At 36.7% G+C, this 18624-nt stretch overlaps 1 protein-coding gene across 1 annotated transcript in view; it reads right to left on the minus strand.

Annotated features, from left to right (window-relative positions):
- Positions 1–18624, minus strand: part of LAMA2 (laminin subunit alpha 2) — a 332662-nt gene that overhangs the window by 215675 nt on the left and 98363 nt on the right. The window lies entirely within an intron of this gene.

Raw genomic sequence — 18624 nt, forward strand, 5'->3', positions numbered from 1 at the left:
ATGGTGCCACACTCTTCAGTGGTGTTAGGACAAGGAGCAAGGTCTCTAAACACAAGAAGCTTCACCTCAGTCTTGAGGAAGAACTTCCTTACACTGGCAATGGTAGAGCACTGGAACAGGCTGCTCAAGGAGGTAATGGAATCTCCCTCCCCAGAGACATGTAAAACTCACCTGGATGCATTCCTGTGTAACCTGCTCTAGGTGACTGTGCTTTGGCAGGGCACTTGGACTAGATGCTCTTCAGAGGTCCCTTCCACCCCTAACAATTCTGTGATTCTGAGTTTTTACTGCCAAGAGGAAAACTTCATACCTCATCACGTGGAGCATTCTACTCCACTGCATCTACAGGTACACCAAATCCCTGGGAACCACTCTGCCAGGAGCAGCCATCAATTATACCTTGCCTGTGTGTCAATCAGCACCTCTGGGTTTCTGCCATGTTACCTCCAGGACAGGTGATGCCACTACCTCCTACTCAGATCATAACAATACAGTCACTGAGCTCTCACTCAGTTCTGCTCCTGACTATGAGTAACTGAAGGACACAGCTGGAAACAAACAGAATAAAATGCTATGAAAAAGACATGGTGCAAACAAAAGGTTATTAAAAAACCCCAGAGGAAGCAAGGAGGAGGTCTTGAATGAGAAATGTCTGGCTACAAATAGGACAAAAGCACATGACCAGAGAGCTGCTCAAATCCCTGGTGGAGAGAGAACATGCGTGGAGAGAAAACTTCAAAGGAAGCCTGAAGAAGGTGGCAATAAGTCAAGTGGAAACTGACAGATCTTTCCAAATGAACTAGAATTTTAGCAAAAACACATGCCTGAAGACTTTTTTGCATAATATTTACTTGTGAGCAAGGAAACATATTTCTTCAGAATATTTTTTCACACCATGACTGCTTTCTTTAAAACAGGATCCAAGATATTTCTTTCATACTGCCAGCAAACATACATGGGTTATGGTTTAAAGCAATAGAATACTAAACACTGAATTTTCATGTTCCAGAGATAAGGAAGAAATGAATCCAAAGTAGTGCCTTGCTCAATCTCATAGAACAACAGCACCATGGCAGTAATAAGCAGCATGGCAATCTGACTATCTCTTCAAAAAGACAAAAATAAAGATTTTGGGGAGAGAAAGATGCAGGTGAAATCCTATGTATCAAAAGAAGTACCCACAGAGTACTTAAGAGAATTAATCCCAGACACAGCTTGACCACAAATGACAGAGTTGACAATCAGCAGTCACGCATTTCGATTATTTTAAAAACAACAAATTCAGTCTTCAGACACTGATGGGGGAAAAAAAACACCTCCTTGGAATGATAGTTTTACAGAACTAAAATGTAAGTTAACAAAATAAAACCAGAGGTATTCATTTTATAATAGACCCTATTTTTGAAAGGATTATCTGCTAGCAATTCATCTATTTGGCAAGGCTAATCTAGTATGACTTCCATTTATATTATTTTTAAGCTTTGTCTTTAAATGTTTCACATTTTAATTTTAAAACAACAAACAATTAAGTACACATAATTATTGAAATGCAGCTATGTCCTGCGTGAAATATGACACCTGCTTAAGTATGTACAGCAAAATGACACTGAGACTAGAAAATTCAAAACTAGATAGTTTTATCAAAATGAATCTGAAGTGAAAATTTTACACTGGCAAAATTAATTACTCTAAATTATTTCTCCTCCTATAAACATCTGTGATGAAATCATTCATTTTTTCCTAGAAACATGTAGAATCAACTTGAAAACTATCCAACCAAGTTGTTCCTACTCCTTGAAAAGAGAATAAGGAAGAAATTAGGAATACTTTAGGAACATCTGTCATTAATCAGAAAAAAACCCCAGTAACAATCTCAATTTAAAGAAGTTTAAATAGGTTTAGATTTACAATATTTTCAATATGACTCTCCCAATGAGACATCACTGAGTTTTTCCAGTACACACTTACTCTTTTCATCTCCCTCCACTGTCTTGCACCTGTTTGAAAGACACTGTTCCCAGGACAGTGCATTTTCAGTCAAGACTCCAATGTGGTCCCTGCCCTCCAAGTATTTTTGAATTGGACTTGAAAACTGTCCCAGTGAACACAATCCTCACGTAACATCTGCCCCTCTGCCATGTAAGACCATCAGAGTACTCCACACACAGCTCCAGTGAAGATGAGCCCCCTTGCACTCATCAGCTATGACCTGCTCTAGCTGTGCCTACACTGCATTGGGAGCCACTCCACAGTTCTACAGCAGAGCACAGATCCAAAGCTCAGTCTTCCAGGAAAATATTAATACTTTAATCCACCCTCTGGGCTGCTACAACTTGGATTCTCCAAGTCCTCATGAGGGAACAATGTCAAGATTTGTTCAGGTTTTATGGACAATTTTTATTTACCATTTCCAAAACTGAAGTAATAATCATAATTTTGGGTTCCAAATGAAGGATACTCCAATTTCAACTAAAGAATACTTTTCCTTACAAGGCATTTGCCCATGACTAATTCCAACAAATGGAATCTTTAGTAATCTCCAACAGAGGCCAGAAGAAAACAGTTATGAAAGACTATAAGAAACACAGCACTTCAACACTGATCCCTCTAATACAATATGATCACTTCCTCTGACTAATCAGTGTGAAGGCTTCCTGAGCAACAGCGTGAATCTGAGTCATAGTGTTTAATATCCACCAAGTGTCCTTTTCTCTATTAGAGTTCTACTCTCTTTTTCAACCATTATGTTTTTCATCACTACACACCCTTGTCCCAGTGTGAGGAAATTTGCTTCTTAAGAAAAAAAACAACAAACACAACTGTCACTGGCAGGATTGTTCTTTGTTTGTTTGTTTTCTTTTTCCTTTTAAACCTGGAACTCATAATTATTTAATTGAAAGTATTCTAATTTTCATTTGAGAAAATTGTGAGCAGTCAACATACTTTAATTTTTAAAATTCAGTATGATGATAAATCAACTTTTTCTTGTCTGAGAGGTGTGGAGGATGTTACAAGTTCTCTACTCTGAAGAGAATTTAGTCTAAGACTAGCCCACCAGCATTCATGCATAATGTCTGCTTTTCTTACATTTATTACTCTGCTTTTAGCAACACTCATTTTCATACAGTATTTTTATGTAGTATCATGTAGTATCATGTACTATCATCAGCGCCTACTAATAGAACAAATTATCTTAAATTTCACATTATAAACAAATGCTGCTATTAGTTTTCTGATTTTTTAAATTGCCTGCAAGAATGCTGAACAACAGGGACACTACCAAATATATTCAAAGGACATCTCAAGTACATTAGAATCTCTGGACCATGTCAGAACCAGAAGACCTATACAGCTTGGCAGTCTGCCCCATACAGCATCCAAGCCAGCATGCTAACAGTAAGATGAAGGCAAGCATGCATAATACTTCCTCAGGGATTTGCTGAGCTATAGGTAGTTTCAATACATCTGGTAAGCCTCAAAGTATTTCCATGAACTCCACCTCACCTTAATCCAAGTCACCTCTCAATATCTACACCATCACTTAATTAGGATTTTCTCATCTCATTTACAAGTTGTAGGGAAAGAGATCCTTCCTTTGCTGGTTTTAGATCTGCCTCATACTAAACTCACTTAATACTTCCAGTTCTGAAATTGGAGCAAAGAAATGTATCTTTCTACCAGCTCTATTCTTAATTTCATTTCTTTACTACTAATTAGCTTTGCACAGGTATCAGGCTTCCACACCTGTTGATTCCTTGGATGACTAAGGAATGCTACTAAAAATAGTGTTTCATTTGACAGTCCATGCTCCTCAGTTACTGAGAATATCTGACAGTGAGGAGTTAAATAACAACTGCTAGAATTCACTTATTTTAGCCTTGAGTTCCTTTTCACTATTCAATTTGTCCATTTTTTCTGCACCTCTTCAGTTAACAATCTAGTTTGCAACTGTTTCTCCAACTCCTCTCATGTAAATAATGTTTCCAGTGCAGAAACTCTCCTGACAGTCTCTATAGAAAAAACTGATTCAAATCATTAATTTAGTTTTTCAGCAATGACCTTATCTTTCTTGAACACTCTTTGATCATCTCTCAGCCCACCAATTCTCTGGCAGATTTCTTGAATCTGATGTGTCTGAAAAAGGTTTACTTCAACTCAGTCACTCAGAATCTTTTTCACATCTTTATTGCAGTTTAACATTTAATTTGCTGGAACTTATTTTCTTACTTCTTTGCTTTATTTGCAGGAAAAGATACAAATAACACCAGTTAATTTTGATATCTATTATCTTTCCTTGTTTTATGCTTTAAACATGATGTATGATTTCTGGGACCACTCTAAAATGTAGCATGCATGTGTGTGCAATTACATAGTTCTTTGACAGTTAATTATTTGGACCAGGATCTGTGCTCTGTTTTCAACTAAACCTTCTCAGCTGCATTGAGAGCATTAAGGTTTTTAAGAAATGCTCTTTTGCTCTACATTTTATTGTGACACTAGAGAGTCTGCTGAAGGGCTGTAGAAGGTTGATATTATATTCTTAGCCTTCCTTCAAGAAGAACAGCTCAGTTCCACACCTCTGGGCAATTGCTGATACAACATTAAAGAGATTCTGTCCCAGTTTGGGTGCTGAATTTTAGTTCACAAAGATCTCATACACCATTTTATTTCTGCTGACTTTCTTATGTTATTAAATCTACAGTGCCTCTCCTCCATAAGACACTCAGTCATTCCTAAACAGCTCCTTGTTTCCATCATGCCTATAGTGTCACGTTTTTCCAACACCCTTTAAAGGCTGATAATTTTTATCAAGGTAACCTTTTTCAGCTGCTGGGTCTGGATACTGGGAAATACTTGGATCCATCCAAACCTAGCTTCTATAACAAGGACACCTGAAAGGGCTTGCAATGTGCTCCCGCCAGGTGATGGTGAGACCTACAAGTAGAATTTCTCAACACATTTCATTGGGTTTCTGCCAACGAAGAAGTGACATACAGCCAAAGAAACTTTTTGCTATTTCTGGCAGTAGGCAAGTCCCATATACTGATGAACAATGACTTATTTAGACTTTACTTGTAATAAGTCTTCAGGACAGAGAAAAGTATTAACCTGCACCCCATCAACTACTTTTTAAATGTTAACAAAACCTCCCTGGGACTTCTCAAGTCTAAACAAACCCTGCCCTCTCAGCCTCTACTGACAGGACTGACTCTCCAAGTCCCTGTCTTCCCAAACATTTCCTGGACTTGTTCCAACATGTCCATGTCTATTACTGAGGAGCCCAGAACAGAACTCATCTCTTCATGTGTGCTCTCATCACCTCCCTCAGCCTGCTGGTGACTCTCTGACTAATGTAGCCCAGGATACTTTTGGCTTTCATTGCTTGCAAGGGTACCTTGCTAGCTTATGTACCACTTAGTGAGCACCCTTACTCTCACTCAGCTTCCTCCCAATGTTCCTGGGTTATGTAGGCACAGCTGGCTCACATCTCATTGAACAGAGCTCTCAGCCCACTGCTGCTAGCCTGCATGCTACCAGGCACTGAAATGTCACATAGCTGCCCATCTGCAGGCAAAGCAGGGGCCCCTCTCCTGGTGTCAGAAGTCACCAGTTTGCAGTCTTCGCCATCACGGGAATCTCCATTTCTGAAACAACAGGCACAGACTCTGCCTGCCTCTCTCTTGGACAGTTGTGGCTTCAGGCTGCAGAGTGCCAGACAAAACTTAGTTACTCACTTTTGTCACCTCTGATACTCTGCAGTCTAATGGATGTCTACTGACATCCTTCTGCAGACCTTTACTTGGTGACACAAATACCCAAACACATCATCCATTCTGCAGGCAAGGACTCTCTCTTTCTTCCTCAACCTCAGCAAGGTCCAGAGAGTTCTTGCAGTCTCAGAGGTTAAAATCTGCATCCTGGCTCTGGAACTCAGCCTGAGCTGAGGGCTCAGCTGTACTGGGGCAGTTGTGGCAGCAAGTGCTGAGGACTGTGCCCAGACTGTGCCTCACCACCATCGCTGAGCACCTAAAACCACTCTTTCCACCCCTCCTTCTGTGCATGTTTCTGGCATGAACTGATGCCCAAACCTGCATCATGTTAGCTGCCTCTGTTGTTAATGCAACAGTGAAAATGCTGCCATTTGGCATTAGTGTATATTATCAACTGCTGAGTTACTTAAAATTAACATACTTTAACAAAGTTTTAAAGAATTTTAAGTACGTACCATGCTCTCATACAAATTTAAAATGCCCATGTATGAATCCAAGTGGTGTATTTTTCTACTTAGAGCTCTGGTATTTGAAGCCCATTACTTTGCCAAGCAATTTGAGTGCAATCAATCTCAAGCTGTTTGTAGGATATAAAAAACCCCAGCTGTGTGGCTGTGTGACATAGAGTTTTTTGCTCACTTTCATTTCAAGAAAACAGCACCACTAACCAGTATGCTCTTCACTGATGATAAACTGGATGACTTAATTCTTTCATAAAAAGAGAGAGCTACTTAGTGTCATTCCTTACAGGGATGGACTGGGAACATCATTCTACAATAATTTTGGCTAGTAGTAGTAAAGAACTCCCTTTGTTCAAGTACTCAGTAGATTATTTTGTACATTATATCAAGACTGTGGGCTTCAACCTTGGCAGTCTGTGTAAGGCAGTGGTCTGACCCTAAACTATTGCCAAGAAAGGTCAGTGTCTCACTAAAGTCTAATCTCTGAGAGCAGCATACAGGAAAGAAAAGTTTCTGTCCTGCACAAAAGGTCTTGCAACTTGATAATCAGGAGTGAAGAAGACAAAAATGTCAGCATTAACATGATCTAATGGGAAAAATACCCCACGATTTACATTCTCAAGTTATGCAAGCACATCAATATGAAGATGAACAATGCTGAAAATAAATTTTTCAACAGGTGATTCAGTAGCTCTCATAATTCTCCTAAGCAATACCACCTTTAATTATCTGTTGCAAATAGCTCATTTGCAGTAAATGGAAAATTACTGCTGATTAATTAATCTCTTGGTATCTCATATTTAATCCCTAAAGACAAAATTTCTGTGAGTTTTTTTTACTGCAAGACCTAATCTATCATTAGAGTTGATTTCACAACTAGAATAGTAACTGGAAGCATATGCCAGAACTCAGCATCCAATTTTTCTTCATAAATACATATTTATAATAATAGTGTATAAGAAATGGTATATTTGGCAAATTTTACTGTATTTCTAATAAACATCTCACTATCTTAATAAATTAGTCGTTTAGTAAGTGAAAGCACAGCTCCCTTCTGTGCCTCACTAATGACTACAAGAGCTGCTTGAAATGCAATGCTTAAACTTGCATTAAAATGTCAAGGGCTATGCATGTCAGATTGTATCTCAACTAATTCATTCCCCCTAAGAATACAGGCAAATGTCAGTTTAACAAACTGTTAGCAAATACTATTGTGTCATTGACAACTATACCCTACAGCTTAAGCTAAATAGGGCTTCATTGCTTCAGTTTTGATTAACTTGCTTTTGTCATTCTTTTCTCTCCAATTTCACTTGCCTATTCAAGCCACTGCTTTTTCATGGCTCCTGAAATTCTCATGCTTGTCATTTTTGGACAAAAAGCAATTTGTCAAAGACATCATCTTGCATACTTGTAAACAGACTGCTCATTGTCGGAGCAATAGTTATTAATAAATCACAGAATAATAACAAACTTGATTACCTTGAAAGTGTATTTATATAATGTCAAGTTCTTATTTTCTTGTTATATCTGTCTTACTTAAGTAGAAGCATTGCATCGAGCTGCAGTTTCAGCAACAGCTATGCCTACCACAGCCTATGAGGGACTCAGACAAGATGCAAGGCCTGGAATGCTGCACACAGCCATGATGGTTTGTGCTCCACTGGCTCGTCTGAGTGCACTTGGAAGTGAGACTTCATCTCTTAAGACAGCAAAAAGGTATTTTGTGCTGATGCCAATGGCAGCTCAAGCTGCAAAACCCAAAAATTATGTTAGTCTGAGATCTGATCAAGCAGAGGTGAAATACCTAGCCATTACTGAGTTAAACATGATCACCTCTTTGCTTAAAGGATGAAATGTAGTAGTCTGTTAAACACATTCTCTAAAATTACTCAAAAAGCACATTAAAAGCCAAATAATGCGATATTTTAAGAAAGCACTGAAGTGAGACAACATTACAAAAAAAGGATATTATTTTCTTTACTACTCCTCAAAGTAGTGCACCTCTTCTTGGACAATGACCAAAAATGAGACAAGTAATTTCAAATAAATAACAAAAAAAGAAAGTTATGTTTTCTTGGACATTTTAATAAAAAGCATTCTCATCTTCAGTTTTCACTAAAAGGCTTCTAAGTATGCCAAACCAAACAATATTAAAAAAAAAAAAAACCTCACCAAAACAACACCCATCCCCACTTTCCTACCAAGATTTGATGATTTCCCTTATTCACTGTATGATTATCCTAAAAACTCATGGCACTTCACACTATATTTTCCCTCCTGAATGAGATACACTGTGGAGTCCACCGTGGAATTACAGACAAATTGCTGCCAGTATAGTATTTTAACCAGTAGAAAGAAAATCCACAGGAACTTTTAACAGCTGTAAGCAGTTGCAAACTGCTGCCAAAAACAACTGCTGATGTAAAAGAGGGAGAATGTGAGGATTTAAGCTGTTCCAACAGTAAACAAGTACATCTGCTCCTGAATGTTATCATTAAATAAACTGTGGTAATATGCTTTACATTGATGCAACATTCCTGTTTTGAACCACGACTATGAAGAATTTTAGACTAAAGCAATTTTAACAAAACTTTTTTGGGGTTTTTTTTGTGATGGAAAAGTTCATTACAATTACTGTATAGTGTTGGACTCAAAGCTCTAGCAAAACCTGTGTCACGTCATTTGGAACAAAAACTGATGAATGCTTTTGAAAACCAAATGGGATCCCTGTGAATGGTAAGCACTAATTTCTTTTAAAACCATTTATAATGATTTAAATGAAAGATTAAATAGGACATTCAGTTGTAGAATACAACAAACTTTGATACCTCTCCAACTGTGAACCTGACCTGTTCAGACTTCAGAGATATTTTACAGCAGTTATTAGAAGAAAAGTCAGGGGAGGGAAAAAATCCATGCCTGAGTAGCACAGAATGAATAGTCCAGGCCAGGAATGTAATCAGAAATCTTCTGTAAAACACAGGAGATTAAAGAATTATGTGCATGAAATGTGCTTTTTGTTCTTTGCTCCCATCATGATTAATTGTTGAAAAGTTACAAAAAATAGTAGTGCTTTAATTACAAAAAAACTACACTTGGCAGGGTTTTGTCAAACTCTCAAATGCCCAGATTTTTCCAGATTTCAGTTATGCTACATGATATAAAAAGACTTGTATAGTCAGTGTGCTGGTTTTTGCTGGGACAGAGTTAATTCTCTTCACAGTATCTTGTGTGCTGTTGTGCTTTAGATCTGTGACAAAAACAGCATTGATAACACAGAGATATTCCAGCTACTTCTCAGCTTGCTTCCCTTGGTGAGGAGCATGGGGGTGCTTAAGGGGTCAGCAGGGGACACAGCTGGGACAGCCGACCCCAGCTGACCACAGGGATATCCCCCACAACGTGATCGGCAATAAAAGCTGGGGAACAAATCTTCCACAGCCTTTAAACCATTCTTTTGGATCTGTTCTTCCTTCTGAAGATCCTCCAACCTCTAAAACAAAGAAAAGCTCTACTGTGGCTACTTTGTTATGTCCCTCCGTAGGAAGCTCAAGCCACAGAATCCACCTGCTATGGATTTGCTGTCCTTGGCAGTCCTCTTGTATCTCACTTGGCTATCAGCTTTATTATTCTGATGTGCTTGAAAACACTTCTCTTGGATTTTTTAGGCCTTCTGCACAGACATTTTTTTGGTAGGAGAAGGCAGTAGTTTGGTTCTTGACTCTTCATTTGCCTTACTGTGATTTAATGTTAATTTGCAAAATTCCTATTTTCCTGGGTTTTAAATGATGTCTTTCAGTTCCTAATGCCTATTAACACTCAGGTATTTTATGCTGCTACCTTTTTGGATACTCTAAAATCTATAATTTTTTTGCAAATAGCATGCATAAACTCCTACATATTTAAAAGGAGAACATATAAAAATATATTTCTACCCTCAGGGATTGCTTTATAGTTTTTATTACCTTTCAAAATTTTCTTAATATTAAACAGTGAGAATATTACTGTAATTTTAAAGAACAGTCTTTAAACAACAGTATCTTGAGCCATCCTGCCTTGCACCTCTTCTCACAACATTTTGAGTTGCATCCCATAATCTTAGTTGTACCATCACATTGCTTCTTGAAAAAACATTCAAAGGGATTTAAAACATCTGTCTTTGTGACAGTTACCCTATGGGGGAGCCTATGGGAAGCTAAGAATAGTTTAATTTTTAACTAAAGTGGGGTTTTTGCCCTTTTTTTTGTTGGTTCAGAGCCTCCTTATGTAGACTCACCATCTTGATTAAGTAGTACTGCAGTCCTAACTTTTCCTACTCTTCCTATACCAATTTTCTTTTACAGAGAGTTGTTTGCTGACACAATTTGTCTACTTACCCAGATTGTCTCTCTGCTTTCTTCATTTAAGTGTTCTTGACCCCAGACCTCAATCAAATAATTTGATTTTTGAGTAATTTGAATTTTGAGTTATTTGTCCTTTGGTCCGCAGTGTTTAATTGACTAACTTTCCTTCTATTGAATTTCTGCAACATTTACCATTTAAATTGAAAATTCCAGGTAAACTCTGCTGCTTGGTTTCTCCTTTCCTTTCTAATCAATTTGACTTCACACTGAAAGACTGTTCTGTATAGTATGTTTTTTACATATGGCAACTTCATTTCTTTTTAAGTATTATGATTCATACAATTAATAAGTTTTTCTTTTCTTTCAAGAAATGGTAGATATTACAAAATCACTTTCTGCTCAGGAAGAGAAGATGTGCCAAGATAGAAAAGTGGTCTGTCTAACTACACAAAAGAAACTTTCATTCCAACTTGGCCCACACAGATGTACCAGTAAATATCCTGTCTCTTGTTTACACAATAATGGAAGACTGCAATACTACTTATACTCAGCTTTCCATATTTTTTTCCTCTTTGCAGCATAATTTAGAAGTACATTTCATATTTTTATATTCACTCATTTTTTCTGTAGTAATAAATATCAGAAACTCAAGTTCAGTCTGAACTATCAACTTGAAAATGTTACTTAAGTTTCCTTTTTCTTAGGCAAAAAATAGCAGTGAATATTGCTATAATGTAAGTATGAAATTATCAACTTGCAAAATTTGTTGCAGAAGTTTTGAATAAATTATTGCAAAGACAATTCTCATTGTGCATAACAAAATCATTTAAAATTCTGTCTTCAATACTTTCCTATGATACTGAGCACACATGTCAAATGTTTGTCTTTTCCTTTCACATATCTTTCACTGTCTATTAGAAAAACAGGAAATGTTAATTTTACATTAGTGAGGCAACATACCATTGTGCAAACATAATATTTAAGATGTATTAATTTATTTACCAGTCATCTTTTTTTCTCAAATCAGACACTCAAGTTTAGTTGTACTAAGCCAAATAACCAAAGTTTTAAAAAAAGACAAAACCACAAAAGCAACAAAATCAAGTAGACCCAAATCTTTGTCCAAACCTCTAATCTGTTTTATTTCTTTCTGTAAACTATTTCTTTTGAAGTTATTCTAACTGGATAGTTTGGAGCAGCTGAAAGCTATGTGCCGAAATTCTAGAAGAAAATCAGTATTCAATCACTTCTTGGAAGACACAAGTAACTTTCTAGGCTGCCACATCCTTTCAAAGCACTTGGAAAAGAAGACTTACAAGTAGAAGTTATCACAGTCCTTTCACTGAGACCAATCATACGCAAATGGTACCCAAAAAAATGGTATCCAAAAAAATGGCCTGAGCAGAAGTCTTCCTGAAGCTGCTGTAGCCAGAAGGTGGGGGTTGGAGGGGATGCAAAGAAAATGTAAACCAAAATCAGTAGGGAATATGAGTAATCCAAGAGTGTTAAGCAGGGACTCTGAACTCTCTGAAGTGATGCAACACTGAATAAAATGAGATTAACAGCCTTTATGGCAGACCTGATCTGAAGGTCACTGTTGACTTCAGTGGAAAGATCTTTAATAACAAGCACCACTTACATACAGATCCTGTCAGCCGTCCCTACTACTAATCACTACAAAAACTAACTGAGCATTGTGAGATAGAAAAGCAGGATGAGAAAGATCATAAACTGGTGGGACACTTGGATTTTAGTCCAGAGAAAACTGAACTCATGATGAACTCATAATGAACTCATTATTTCTTAGAAAATGAAGCTGTGCCACCTAGCTAGACAGCCTGACTCAAAGTATGCTAAAAACCCGGGAAGAAGAACATCTTGGATGCAAGGATTGCATCAGGTAAGACCTCTATCTGCTGATGTTTTCTTCTGCATTCTGGAGGACATGTGACAGCAAAAGACTGTCACATGTCCTCCATTCACAGTTTTGTGAAATTTGTTTTCATTGTCTTTGCATTGAAAAAAAAAATTAATGATCAAATAAAATGTTTTCATTTTGCAACACATGGAACAATTCATGTCAATCAAAATAAAAATTTGCCTTTCATTGTTTGGGAAAAAAATCTGAATTACTTAAAATTATTGTTATTCTCCCTCTTCAGATGTCAAGCTGAAAAAAGCTGTTCAAAATCCAAGCTATTTTGGATTTTGAGTCAGACTGCATTCATTAGTCTCTGCCTAATGTCTTTGTCTAAACTGTGATGCTGGAAGTAGAATCCACTTAAATTTCTGAACAGTTTCATCCATTAATAATAGACTATTTTTTTAATATGGTGCCTGTTTGTTTTTTTTTTCCAGTGAAAATATAGCAACACAATATGGGTACAAGACAACATATGCCATAACTACAAGTACTGTACTAAAGTGTATAGAAATGCAAGTCAAATATATGGAAATTTAGCATACTCATGAGAAATGCCTAGGGTAATTGCAGTTGAGGGCATGGACAAAGATATTACTGGCATTACTTTTTACTGTTGATGCCTTTTCTACGTCTTATGCACTTGAAAATACACCTATCACTGTTACTCAAGGGGAAATAAGAGTTCAGACTTTAGAAAATTATTCTGCAATAAAGACAAGATACTGAATACATGCTAGGAGCTAGAGGATCAATCTAAAAATAGGAACTATAAAGGCAGCATCAACATTTACCAACTCTTAGGCAAATTTTTTTTAAGAAACTGTGTAGCATCTGTATCATTAATAAATAAGAAAAAAAAGAAATAAACTCAAAATTTTTAGTCTGCAACTGAACACATTTTAATTTTGAGTACTTTCAAAATTTGTACCCTCTGTCCTCTTAGCACTGACATTCTCAATCTAAATTTAGCTGTGAGAAGAACACACTTTAAAGTCCATTTCTAAGTTTCTTTTTCTTCCCTTCCTTCTCTGTGAACCACTGAGACTGCACCAAACAGGACTAGTATGAAGAGGAGAAAACTAGCATGCAAACATTGGGAAAAACTAGAGTTCAATGTTCATGGTATCACTGGCCTGAGGCAAGCTCAGCAAAGTACTGGGACACTGGGGGTGGTACCAAGGGACCTGAGGCATGCATTTAAAAAGGGACACAACACAAGCATTCAAGTGCTATGGCAACAAGTGAACAAAATTTAAAAAAAATACTGTCAAGGCACTTGATTCTGTTTATTTTTGTTCTTTACTTGGTAAGTGCACACTTTGAACTTCCACTTGATTGAAGAATATAAAGACTAATGAATGTGCTTATACAAGGCTTGTCTTTACTACCACAGAGTATTTTTTCTTTTTTTACATTACAGTTACATTGCTACAATCACAAGAAAGGTACGAGATTAAGCATTTAAAGGAGCAGAACTGAAGCATCACCTACACTGCAGTATCATCCTCACGACTGTAATAGCAGTGATAGAAAGACTTATTGCAGAATATGAAGGAGATAGGTTACTTAACTCCACCACAACTCCTCCCCCTGTCAGTCCTCTGCTTCAGCCTTAGGCATAGAGGGAGACAGAAAGAATTTTCCTGTTGAAGGACACCAGGACTGAGAGAACCTTTGACTCCACTGTTCACACAGACAACTCCTTCTAAAGTCTTTTGGTCTCCAATTTTCACCTTTGAATGTGGCAGTACCATGCAGTTTGCAATAGAACATAGCAGACATGCAACTACATTACCTCCTTAATAATAAACCCATAGTCATTACCAATATTGTTTTATCAACCACTTGGTCACACTGATTGCTTCACAATGCTTCCAGCTGAAAAGAATCAAGCAACACCAAGGGCTGTGTTAGATATGAGGAATCCAGAAAAATGTTTTGGAAATTTGGTCCACTTAATACACTGCTATTAGGTGTCATTCTCATTTCTACAATCAGATTACTTCCCTTTAAATACAGGGCTTTCTGTATCCTTCAACTTTTCTGTATTTAAATGTCAAGGTAGAATGTTCTCAGCAACTGAAAATAACATATGAAAGGCATCTCACCCAGGACAGAGACTGTTTCTCTTACTCAGTACAAGGAAATATGTACTGAATCCTGAGATTTCATCTTTTCATTGTCACTGTATAACCCAAACTCTATCAACCACAGAAGTTTCCTTTGAGGCAGCACCTTCTGACAACAGATTCTGCCTGCAAAGAGGGAATGCTTTCTTTTCCTTGAAAGTTTACATACCTTCCACACCACCAGAAATAATTATAATTTTTTAAACCAACTTTGACAGAATAACTCTATTTGATGACAGACAAGGGAGACAATTGGGTATTTCAATTAAGATTTTAAAGTGCGGGAATTAAACTCACCACCTTACTCTCAAATTTTAAACTTTCAAAAATCCTTATTTTAGAAAAACTCAATATTTCCCAGAATACTGGGGGGGGGGTGAGGCAGGAGGAGGGAGGGTGGTTTTGCCTTCTTAGTAAAATGAAGTGCTTTCCTATCAGATTAATTAAGCTTTTCTTCCACTGTCTTCATTGCATGTGACTTTCAATATCTGCTTCTACAAAGAACTGAAGAAAAAACTGAACAATTTTTTAAAACTCAAATATTTATTTTCTTCTAGCCTAAACAAAACACTCTAAATCCACATGTTTGAAGAATGCTGTTTCCAAGTGTAACCTCCAATTTTACTTCCTAGAAAACTATGTGTCCTTTTTCTGTGAAAAGATATACATTTTCCTAACATGTTACAGTGATCATCAGTTGCACCTGAAGTTTTCAGATGGTCTGGCTTTGAAACAACTGCAAGCAAGAGAGAAGATTCCAATGTATCAAAATACAAATAACCTACATGTGCTAAGTCAAACAAGCATTTGCTAAGAGAAATCTTTCAGCATCTCACAGAAAAGACAATTACAACATTGAAGGCTAATATTCAGAGCCTTATATTCACCTAGTCATCAAGGTAAAGAGGCCGTGAAACAAATTTCAGTCTAGCAGAATAAATATTTCAATAAAATGGTGCAAACTGGCTGTAAACATCAGAGGCTCCTGTGAAAGCAAAATGAAGTAAAAATCACTATGGTAACCCACTAACTTTTAGTTCTCGAACTAAGGATTATCTGAGGAAATAAAGAAACAAAGAATGACATTCTTATACAGTGTTTAAGTAAAGACAAAAACAAAATAAGCATTCCTATTTACCCAAAAATACCAGACTCAGAGCACCAGCTACTATACCTTATATAAATGGGTCTTTCTTATTCAGTGTAAAAAAACATTTTAAAATACTACTAAAGCAAGAAACATCAGTTCAGTAAAAAGTAATGAATAACTCATTAAGTGAACTAATCTCTTCCCCTTATTTTTCTGGCATAGGGAGACAGAGGAACATTAATTTTTGTTTTGAAATACTATTTTGGGAATCTTTAGCTCTTATATTTATTTGGGAACTGAAGCATTTCTCTTACGAAGATAAGCTGAAGGAGCTGGGCCTGTTCAGCCTCAAGAAGAGATGACACAGAGGGGTCCTCATCGATGTATGTAAGTACCTGAAAGAGGGCTGGCAAGAGGATGAACCAGGCTCTTTTCAGTGGTGCTGAGCATCAGGACTAGAGGCAACAAGCAGAAACTGATGCACAGGAGATTCTACCCAAACACGAGGAAGGTGCACTGGAACTAATTGCCCAAAGAGGTTGCAAAGTTTACCTTACTGGAGATATTCAAAAACTCTCTGGACACAATCCTGTGCCATGTCCTCTAGGATGACCCTGCTTATACAAAGAGTTTAGACCAGATGACCCACTTTGGTCCCCTCCACTCTTACCGATTCCGTGATGCTGCGAAACAGCTTTGCTGAAAGTCCACCTTAGCCAGTATGATATAGAGACACACTGTTTCTCTAGCTATTACTGACAGCTTAGTATGGAAACCAGAATGCTAGGAATCTTTCTGCATTAAAGTCTTCACTTTTAAAGAAATTTCTTTGAAAGTTTCTTACTTTTTTTTTTTTGAAGTCGTCATGCAATTTTCCATTAACTCATTCAATAAAATTACTTTTTGCAAATAATCCGTGGTCTATGGATTGCTTGTTCCCATTTGATTTAAACTTCTGCTAGTTACACAGATCTGAAGATAAATCACAAAAGGTTTTTGTTTCTTTGTTGTTGTTTTGTTGGCTCTGTTGTTCTAGCTGTTGTTGGTTCTAATTCTGTGACTGGCCAAAACAATATTACTGGTGCAAATAGGAATAGTATTAAAAGACAAAAAATATTTGGCTTAGAATGAACATTTTTGGAAATATCCTAATGAATCAAGCAATTGACTAAAATGTTCATTGAAAGCATACATAAGGAGAATATTTTCTGATTTTTCTAAGATGACAACTTAGACAACTTTAAACCTCAGACACTATTGTACTGGATATAAACTTGCCATTGGCCCTGGCTTGACAAGTGTGTTCCTTGTGCACTTCATCAGGCTTTCTGGGTGTACACCAGAATGGGGTTTGAAGCAAAGGTACTTTATTTACATTTCATAACCCTATCATTCTTACAAGATGACTGCAATATCTGATTCACAGAACAAAATTACTCTCCTGGAAAGAAGATAAATTATATGCAGATGTAGTTCCACTGAAACACCAGGAGCCAAATACCACCAGCAACACAATTGCAAGTAAATATGATATTGGTAGAAATTATATTTTTCATGTTACGTGTTTGACAAAATATGAAAAGGAATTAACCTGGGTTAATTCTCTGTAAATGCTACTTCATAATGCAGCCTTTAGCTGCTCAGACAGCTGAAACTAGTGCTTTACTTATGAAAAGATTATTGTTAAAACTGTAAGATAATTAGTTCACGTGGAATGATACTTCACTCTTCCAATCACTATAAAGGTTAATACTTAGGCTTTCCATTTCAAGCTGTTCTCTATCACAGCCACATCTCAGATTAATAACTACCTACAGGAGGCAAGATTAACTTAGGGTTTATCCCATGCCTTTCATGAGTATGCCAGTATCAAACAACTCCCTTTTGCCAAGTGGAATAGAACAGATATATTCCTTCCTTCAAAGTCATCTTTGCCTTTAAAGAAACCACATACCAGATGTAGGTAATTTACTAAGGAAAAAATAGAGCACATCAGACCTGGTTAAAAATTGTTAATTGCACACTTAAGAGCAGAATTAAGTTCAACTCAATTCAGTAGGCTTTAAGCCAATGTCTCACTCATGGACATATACCAGTGTGCTGAATAAAATTCTTCGCTGTTTAGCACAGTCAGTGAAGAACACAGAGACTCACTGGTTTAACCAAGAAGACAGCAGACTACTGGAATCAATATCTGCCTGTGAGAGAACTCAATAACCAAATAAATGGAACAATGCGAATTAAATTAATTACTGGAATAATTACTTTTGCATTATATTTTCTGTGCAGACATGTTCTCCCAAAGAAACAGTATAAAATTCCTTTGCAAGTGATAAATTGCTAACTCAAGTTCTGTTCCCCCCCCAAAAAAAAGCACCCAGTTAAAATCAGTTTAAAAATACAGCACATGTATAGGCACTATTTCTTTTAATAACACTTTATCAGCTCCTGCTAGATGTTACAAGAACAAATAACCATGCAAATGATACAGCACTAATGATATAACAACAACTACAAATACAAAATACTTGTAATTTTTCCTAGAACTGAAAATGATTTCCCATCTGATAACTCTTGATAATCCGAGACTCTCTTAGATTCAAGGTTATATCTTTCTAAAGTGTATCTACAGGATATTTTCACTGAAAGCTGATTTTTAAAATTTTTGCAACTGGCATTGGAAATTTTCTGAGAACAGAAACAAGCAATACATATCTATATCCAGGACTCAAAACCAACTGTATTAACAATTTTGCATGTGAACATTGCTTTGCATTTAGGGGAACAGAAAAAGTAATTTTGTACTTATTTATATGAAAATAAATAATTAAAAAGTGGAACTGAAAAAATAACAGAGGAATAAATATTGAGGCTAAAATTTCATTTGCAGAGCAAGTGTCGGA

The sequence above is a fragment of the Serinus canaria genome, chromosome 3 (genome assembly GCF_022539315.1).
Source record: "Serinus canaria isolate serCan28SL12 chromosome 3, serCan2020, whole genome shotgun sequence".
Lineage (NCBI taxonomy): Eukaryota > Metazoa > Chordata > Aves > Passeriformes > Fringillidae > Serinus > Serinus canaria.